Source organism: Oncorhynchus masou, chromosome 32, assembly GCF_036934945.1.
Source record: "Oncorhynchus masou masou isolate Uvic2021 chromosome 32, UVic_Omas_1.1, whole genome shotgun sequence".
In the NCBI taxonomy this organism is placed as follows: Eukaryota; Metazoa; Chordata; class Actinopteri; order Salmoniformes; family Salmonidae; genus Oncorhynchus; species Oncorhynchus masou.
In genome coordinates, this window is record NC_088243.1 from 22,091,870 (window position 1) to 22,101,591 (window position 9,722).

The following is a 9,722-nucleotide window of genomic DNA, read 5'->3' on the forward strand; positions in this document are numbered from 1 at the left end:
TCTTTCATCACATTCCCAGTGGGTCAGAAGTTTACATACACTCAATTAGTATTTGGTAGCATTGCCTTTAAATGGTTTAACTTGGGTCAAACATTTCAGGTAGCCTTCCACAAGCTTCCCACAATAAGTTGGGTGAATTTTGGACTATTCCTCCTGACAGAGCTGGTGTAACTGAGTCAGATTTGTAGGCCTCCTTGCTCGCACACACTTTTTCAGTTCTGCCCACACACTTTCTATAGGATTGAGGTCAGGGCTTTTTGATGGCCACTCCAATTCCTTGACTTTGTTGTCCTTAACTGATGTCTTGAGGTGTTGCTTCAATATATCCACATAAATTTACTTTCCTCATGATGCCATCTATTTTGTGAATTGCACCAGTCCCTCCTGCAGCAAAGCACCCCTACAACATGATGCTGCCACCCCATGCTTCATGGTTGAGATGATGTTCTTAAGCTTGCAACCCTCCCCCCTTTTCCTCCAAACATAACGATGGTCATTATAGCCAAACAGTTCTATTTTTGACTTTACAGATAATTTTATGTGTGGAGTACAGAGATGAGGTAGTCATAAAAACAAAACTATTATTACACACAGTGCGAGACTATGCAACTTATTATGGGGTTTAATACTTATTGACTCAAGACACTTCAGATTTAAATTTTTCATTCATTTGTAAACATTTCTAAAAACATAATTCCACTTTGACATTATGGGGTATTGTGTGTAGGCCATTGACTCACAATCTCAATTTTAATCAATTTTAAATTCAGGCTGCAGCACTACAAAATGTGGAAAGATGGGGTCAGTGCAGAGAGTCCGGGTATCCATGAATTGACTGTTTGACTGAGAGCTGATGCTCCAGTACTATTTCCTGGACGGTGGCAGAGTGAACAGTATGGCTTGGGTGGCTGCAGTTTTTGGCAATTTTTCGGGCCTGATATATAGGTTCTGGATGGCAGGGAGCTCGACCACAGTGATGTACTGGGCTGTCCACACCAACCTCTGTATCACTTTGCAGTCAAGGGTGGTGCATTAGCCATACCAAGTGATGATGCAGCCAGTCAAGATGCTCTCGATGATGCATCTGTAGAACGTTTTCAGGATCTGAGGCCCTATGCCAATGTAGTGGACATGAGTCGGGCATGGTCACGTGATGAGCTAGCCCCGCCTGTGAACTGGCTACCCTGGGGCGGCACGGTAGCCTAGTGGTTAGAGCTTTGGGCTAGTAACCCGAAGTTGCAAGTTCAAATCCCCAAGCTGACAAGGTACAAATCTGTTGTTCTGACCCTGAACAAGGAAGTTAACCCACTGTTCCTAGGCTTTCATTGGAAATCCCATTAAGAGTTCCACAGGAACTTGAAGCTCTTGACCTGCTCCACTACAGCCCTGTTGATGGGGGTGTGCTCTTCCTTCTTTCTCCTGTAGTCCACCATCAGGTCCTTGGTCTTACAAGGAAGAGGCTGTTGACACTGTCAAGTCTCTGATCTCCTACCTGTAGGCTGTTGTGTAGTCAGCAAACTTGATGATGGTGTTGGGTGTGGGTGAACAGGGAGTACAGGAGGGGACAAAGCACACACCCCTGTAAGGCGTTGTTGAGGTGTTGTTGCCTACTCTCACCATCTGGGGCAGTCCTGTCAGGAAGTCCGGTATCCAGTTACAGAGGGAGGTGTTCAGTCTCAGTGTCCACAGCTTGGTGATAAGCTTGCACTGTACACCATTATGTATTATGTATCATATTATAATAACATTGTATAACATCATGTGCCTTTTAATATTTTAGGCAACAATTTGCATCAGCTTTTTGAGTATTTCCAACATTAATTATTTACTTTATGTACACTGCTCAAAAAAATAAAGGGAACACTAAAATAACACATCCTAGATCTGAATGAATGAAATATTCTTATTAAATACTTTTTTCTTTACATAGTTGAATGTGCTGACAACAAAATCACACAAAAATTAGCAATGGAAATCAAATTTATCAACCCATGGAGGTCTGGATTTGGAGTCACACTCAAAACTAAAGTGGAAAACCACACTACAGGCGGATCCAACTTTGATGTAATGTCCTTAAAACAAGTCAAAATGAGGCTCAGTAGTGTGTGTGGCCTCCACCTGCCTGTATGACCTCCCTACAATGCCTGGGCTTGCTCCTGATGACAGTCTGGTGCAACGTGGCGTTGGTGGATGGAGCGAGACATGATGTCCCAGATGTGCTCAATTAGATTCAGGTCTGGGGAACGGGCGGGCCAGTCCATAGCATCAATGCCTTCCTCTTGCAGGAACTGCTGACACACTCCAGCCACATGAGGTCTAGCATTGTCTTGCATTAGGAGGAACCCAGGGCCAACCGCACCAGCATATAGTCTAACAAGGGGTCTGAGGATCTCATCTCGGTACCTAATGGCAGTTAGGCTACCTCTGGCGAGCACATGGAGGGCTGTGCGGCCCCCCAAAGAAATGCCACCCCACACCATGACTGACCCACCGCCAAACCGGTCTTGCTGGAGGATGTTGCAGGCAGCAGAAAATTCTCCACATGTGCTCAGTGTGAACCTGCTTTCATCTGTGAAGAGCACAGGGCGCCAGTGGCGAATTTGCCAATCTTGGTGTTCTCTGGCAATGCCAAACATCCTGCACGGTGTTGGGCTGTAAAAGCACAACCCCCACCTGTGGACGTCGGGCCCTCACACCACCCTCGTGGAGTCTGTTTCTGACCGTTTGAGCAGACACATGCACATTTGTGGCCTGCTGGAGGTCATTTTGCAGGGCTCTGGCAGTGCTCCTCCTGCTCCTCCTTGCACAAAGGCGGAGGTAGCGGTCCTGCTGCTGGGTTGTTGCCCTCCTACGGCCTCCTCCACGTCTCCTGATGTACTGGCCTGTCTCCTGGTAGTGCCTCCATGCTCTGGACACTACGCTGACAGACACAGCAAACCTTATTGCCACAGCTCGCATTGATGTTCCATCCTGGATGAGCTGCACTACCTGAGCCACTTGTGTCGGTTATAGACTCCGTCTCATGCTACCACTAGAGTGAAAGCACCTCCAGCATTCAAAAGTGACCAAAACATCAGCCAGGAAGCATAGGAACTGAGAAGTGGTCTGTGGTCACCACCTGCAGAACCACTCCTTTATTGGGGGTGTCTTGCTAATTGCCTATAATTTCCACCTGTTGTCTATACCATTTGCACAACAGCATGTGAAATGTATTGTCAATCAGTGTTGCTTCCTAAGTGGACAGTTTGATTTCACAGAAGTGTGATTGACTTGAAGTTACATTGTGTTGTTTAAGTGTTTAAGTGTTTTACAGATTTGTAAAATGCTTTTAAATTAGGTTCCTATAACTTCAAATAGTTATTACAAATATACTTAAAAAGCTGATGCAAATAGTTACCTCAATTTATTTTGGATAATTTTCTCAACATTATTTGTTTTATGCAACAACACCATTACATGGCAATATGCATAGAAGTAACAGACATCAGAGGAACTTTGTAACTTCACTTTTATTGTTAACCTTTTTTATGGTAAGTGCAATGTGTTCCTGCAAGAGAAAACAACTGGCATAATAATTCAGTTTAAATGGCAAAGTTAACAAAAGGGAAATTTTATCACTTTTCAACCTCATTTGTCCTCTAGGGGCTCACCAACATCAACATATGTGAAAACGTCATGTTTTACAGTAGAAAATATGAGTGTGTTTAATGAAACTGGAAACTGATGCTACAATAATGTTCATCATGCGATTTTAAACAAATATGAACAGGCAAAGTTAGGCCCAATATCAACTCATCACCGAAACCAGACACTCTGCACTTGTGGAGAACTGAGAAGATTAGACATTTGTTAACATTCTGATAATAACTACACCTTGTCTTCCTTGCTGGTACTTACACCATATTGTGTATACCAATCAAATCCTCTCAGATCTTAATAAATACGTAGGGTTTAGGGGACGATTTGCAATTGGCCCTTTGTAACCTTTAAGCAATAGATAAGGCCCATAAGTAAGATACATACCTGTGCAGCACTGTGAATACCAGCCAGGACCTTGGCTCCTTCAATGCAGATCCCATGCTCTGAGTCCCATGCAGATCCCTTGCAGATCCCATGCTCTGGATCCCATGCTCTGGATCCCATGCAGATCCCTTACCACGAACATGTTCAGTACATGCTGAGCGAGGTCCTCTTGGGATATGTTGTCGTCAGCATCCTGAGAAGTTATTAAAAACAAAGTAAATGTACATACTGTATACAAGGTCAAATCATTATTTATTTTTTTAAATAGAAAATTTCAAAAACATTTCTCTGGTATTCCTTGATCATTTTAAACCCTTTCGCCGAGGTATATGATCAGGCTACGGATCACCCAGTCTCTCTATGGAGCTGCGCTGTCGTTTGGGAATAAAAATAGTTGTATTTACTACAGGAAACTAAATAAATGTTACCAAATGTAATTTTTGACTGTTTTTCTCTTCATAGAGTTTACATCCAGCTCTTGGCATCCGAATAGTCTCAGTTTTGCTCTGTAATTTCCCATCTTATACTTCAGGCTGCATTGCCACCCGTACATGCCTGAGAAGGACTTAGGCTCCTTAAGGCATGGATGCTTTTGGACCAGGCTTCTGCAACTTGGCATATCTGTAGACTTGAAGGCTGTAAACTGGAATATATATTCAGACAGTCTCTCCAGGATGTCGGACTTCCCACCCAGACTGTTGAATAGTGTTCTATCCTGTCTGTATGCTTCATTTGCTGCCTCAAGAACAAGCTCTGTGTCGTAAGCAAAGAGAGGAATTTCAAACTGACATGGCCATATATGTAAACGTTGGGATGAGGTGCACTCTGGAGAGGACAATATCACAGTGTCATGGGACCCAGAGGAGAAGGTGTCATCCGATAGCATGGTAAAGCTGGTGTCCAATAATGATTGTTTATTCAGACTAAAAACCGTGGGGGGAGGGGTCAAGGGAATCCACTTTGATGGTGTCTTTGTCCTTATTGTCATCAGTATCCATCAAGGAGAAAAACTGATTCACTGTCCATGTACTGTAGACTAAAATCCCCTTGAAGCTGAAATTGCACAATTTATTAAAAACAAAGTAAATTGCACAATTTAGCTAAGTTCAGCAGGTATTCCAGAGGGCAATGATCAAAGATCATTCTGACAGAGTAATTGGTACCATTGCTGGAAATTGTACTTGCCAACTGAACACGTCTCATCTGGAAATGTTCTGTGCACTACTTCCTTTATGTCGTCCTTTAACACTTCTGAAGCCACTGTGGACCACTTTGTGACAGAGGGCAGGTTTGTGACAGAGGGCAGGTTTGTGACAGAGGGCAGGTTTGTGACAGAGGGCAGCTTTGTGACAGAGGGCAGCTTTGTGACAGAGGGCAGGTTCGTGACAGAGGGCAGCTTTGTGACGGAGGGCAGGTTTGTGACAGAGAGGACAGCTTTGTGACAGAAGGCAGGTTTGTGACAGAGAGGACAGCTTTGTGACAGAGGGCAGGTTTGTGACAGAGAGGACAGCTTTGTGACAGAGGGCAGGTTTGTGACAGAGAGGACAGCTTTGTGACAGAGAGGACAGCTGTGTGACAGAGGGCAGGTTTGTGACAGAGAGGACAGCTTTGTGACAGAGGGCAGGTTTGTGACAGAGAGGACAGCTTTGTGACAGAGGGCAGGTTCGTGACAGAGAGGACAGCTTTGTGACAGAGGCCAGGTTTGTGACAGAGAGGACAGCTTTGTGACAGAGGGCAGGTTTGTGACAGAGAGGACAGCTTTGTGACAGAGGGCAGGTTTGTGACAGAGAGGACAGCTTTGTGACAGAGGGCAGGTTTGTGACAGAGAGGACAGCTTTGTGACAGAGGGCAGGTTTGTGACAGAGAGGACAGCTTTGTGACAGAGGGCAGGTTTGTGACAGAGAGGACAGCTTTGTGACAGAGGGCAGGTTTGTGACAGAGAGGACAGCTTTGTGACAGAGGGCAGGTTTGTGACAGAGATCACAGCTTTGTGACAGAGGGCAGGTTTGTGACAGAGAGGACAGCTTTGTGACAGAGGGCAGGTTTGTGACAGAGAGGACAGCTTTGTGACAGAGGGCAGGTTTGTGACAGAGAGGACCGCTTTGTGACAGAGGGCAGGTTTGTGACAGAGAGGACCGCTTTGTGACAGAGGGCAGGTTTGTGACAGAGAGGACAGCTTTGTGACAGAGAGCAGGTTTGACAACTTCTGTGCCATACAGATAGTGCGCAAGCATTAGTTGATGCTTAGCTGCAAGTGACAGTAAAATACTTTGAAAGTTGTTGGTCTTCGAAGCACATAGTCCACAAAGCTATAAGGGGTTCAAATGCCTTTATTAGTATTGGGTAGAGTTCAATGAAATGATGCATCGGGATAGGTCTTTCCTTAGGGAAAACCTCCAAGAATCTATGCCTGTGCTCAGATATCTTTGTGTCAAGGTACCAAATAGTCTCCTCTGTGTGTATCTTTGAGGTTCAATATTATCTGCCATGATGGTTCACCTACAGGTATTTTTGTTCCGATTATGAATGGAAGTAGATGGAATAAGCACCAGTTTTCATGAGCGTTTCCTCCAATGCTCCTTCAGGCGATTGTGGGCAGTCATTTTTTATCACTCCACTTATATGGGAATTGCTTGAATTAGATTGTTAAGTTCCAACAAAGTAAAATATTTATTATTAATTAAAACATTCAAGCACAATGCCAACTCCAGAGGCAAAACTTCCTAAAAAACGAATTAAGCACATCTGACATCTTATACTATATTTCAGTTTTACAGTTAACACACACTGCTCTTTCACACCATAAGAATGTGTTAAAGTGGGATTTTCCCAATATGTTTGAACATGTTCAGAATGTTGCTGTTTTGTTCTGGGTTGGAATGCTCCAGTTCTTACTTCCTTTACATGGAGCTCAGAAATCTCCCCCAAACAGAACCTGCAGATATGTGATACACTAAAACTTTCCACAAATCCACCAGTGGAGTGTGCTCCAAGATTATCTGCTGCCGTGCTAAAAACAGTGCCCATAATGATCTTTCCCAGCACAGGAATAAGAAGTCCTTCCACCACTAATTGTGCAAGGTCCTTTAAAAGTGGCTTTAGCACCTTCCCATATCCATATTTCTTCACATCAACAGCCTTGCGGAGAATGGCAAAGTAGATGTCAGTGTAGACCTAAACTGTGAGGCCACATTCGCCAACATCCAATAGGCTGCAGTGATTTTGTGTTTTATTTGCGGGATGCTCCAAGAAGATTGCACACTTCAAGGTCATCAACACAGAGAAGTAAAGAAAGTGTTAGTTAATCACCTGATAAACACTTGTTTTCTTTTAAATGTGTGCCCTCATAAAATTACTTTTACAGAGACACACCCGTATGCTTACTTTAAGAACCTTTTAAAGCTTTCTCCTGAATATCCTTATCGCTTATGACTTGTAACAGTGACTGCAGAACAGGAACATACTGGAAGCTTCTTCCTTCCTTTGCATCAATTATATATTTTACAGGCTCAATTATATATTTTACAGGCTCAACTACAGACATTTTATTCAAAAAATGTCCTTTCTCTTGTTCGCTGTGGCCCTCTCTGGCCCACCCGGGACGCAACCGCACCCCTGCCAACAATAAATGCAAATGCGCTACGCCAAATGCTAATAGCACTCGTTAAAACTCAAACGTTCATTAAAATTCACATGCAGGGCAGTCAATTCAAGCTACACTCGTTGTGAATCTAGCCAACGAGTCAGATTTGTAAAATGCTTTTCGGCGAAAGCATGAGTAGCTATTATCTGATAGCAGGCAACACGCCGAAATACCAGAAGGGGACGTAAACAAAGGAATTAGCGTAGCCGGCGCTACACAAAACGCACAAATAAAATATAAAACATTCATTACCTTTGACGAGATTCTTTGTTGGCACTCCTATATGTCCCATAAACATCACAATTGGGTCTTTTTTTCGTTTAAATCGGTCCTTGTGTAACCAAAATGTCAATTTATGAAGACCGTCAGATCCAGTAAAAACACATTTTTTAAACGCGACGTTATTTTTTTAAATGAAAAAAGTTGCCTATAAACTTTGACAAAACACTTCAAACTACTTCTGTAATTCAACTTTAGGTATTACTAAACGTTAATAAACAATCAAATTGATCACAGAGCGATCTGTATTCAATAGGCACAAGTTTGGGAAACGTAGTCAACTTCTCCGGTTCCATTGTTTACATTTACATTTACATTTAAGTCATTTAGCAGACGCTCTTATCCAGAGCGACTTACAAATTGGTGAATTCACCTTCTGACATCAGTGGAACAGCCACTTTACAATAGTGCATCTAAATTATTTAAGGGGGGGGGTGAGAAGGATTGCTTTATCCTATCCTAGGTATTCCTTGAAGAGGTGGGGTTTCAGGTGTCTCCGGAAGGTGGTGATTGACTCCGCTGTCCTGGCGTCGTGAGGGAGTTTGTTCCACCATTGGGGGGCCAGAGCAGCGAACAGTTTTGACTGGGCTGAGCGGGAACTGTACTTCCTCAGTGGTAGGGAGGCGAGCAGGCCAGAGGTGGATGAACGCAGTGCCCTTGTTTGGGTGTAGGGCCTGATCAGAGCCTGGAGGTACTGCGGTGCCGTTCCCCTAACAGCTCCGTAGGCAAGCACCATGGTCTTGTAGCGGATGCGAGCTTCAACTGGAAGCCAGTGGAGAGAGCGGAGGAGCGGGGTGACGTGAGAGAACTTGGGAAGGTTGAACACCAGACGAGCTGCGGCGTTCTGGATGAGTTGTAGGGGTTTAATGGCACAGGCAGGGAGCCCAGCCAACAGCGAGTTGCAGTAATCCAGACGGGAGATGACAAGTGCCTGGATTAGGACCTGCGCCGCTTCCTGTGTGAGGCAGGGGCGTACTCTGCGGATGTTGTAGAGCATGAACCTACAGGAACGGGCCACCGCCTTGATGTTAGTTGAGAATGACAGGGTGTTGTCCAGGATCACGCCAAGGTTCTTAGCGCTCTGGGAGGAGGAAACAATGGAGTTGTCAACCGTGATGGCGAGATCATGGAACGGGCAGTCCTTCCCCGGGAGGAAGAGCAGCTCCGTCTTGCCGAGGTTCAGCTTGAGGTGGTGATCCGTCATCCACACTGATATGTCTGCCAGACATGCAGAGATGCGATTCGCCACCTGGTCATCAGAAGGGGGAAAGGAGAAGATTAATTGTGTGTCGTCTGCATAGCAATGATAGGAGAGACCATGTGAGGTTATGACAGAGCCAAGTGACTTGGTGTATAGCGAGAATAGGAGAGGGCCTAGAACAGAGCCCTGGGGGACACCAGTGGTGAGAGCGCGTGGCGAGGAGACAGATTCTCGCCACGCCACCTGGTAGGAGCGACCTGTCAGGTAGGACGCAATCCAAGCGTGGGCCGCACCGGAGATGCCCAACTCGGAGAGGGTGGAGAGGAGGATCTGATGGTTCACAGTGTCGAAGGCAGCCGATAGGTCTAGAAGGATGAGAGCAGAGGAGAGAGAGTTAGCTTTAGCAGTGCGGAGCGCCTCCGTGATACAGAGAAGAGCAGTCTCAGTTGAATGACTAGTCTTGAAACCTGACTGATTTGGATCAAGAAGGTCATTCTGAGAGAGATAGCGGGAGAGCTGGCCAAGGACGGCACGTTCAAGAGTTTTGGAGAGAAAAGAAAGAATGGATACTGGTCT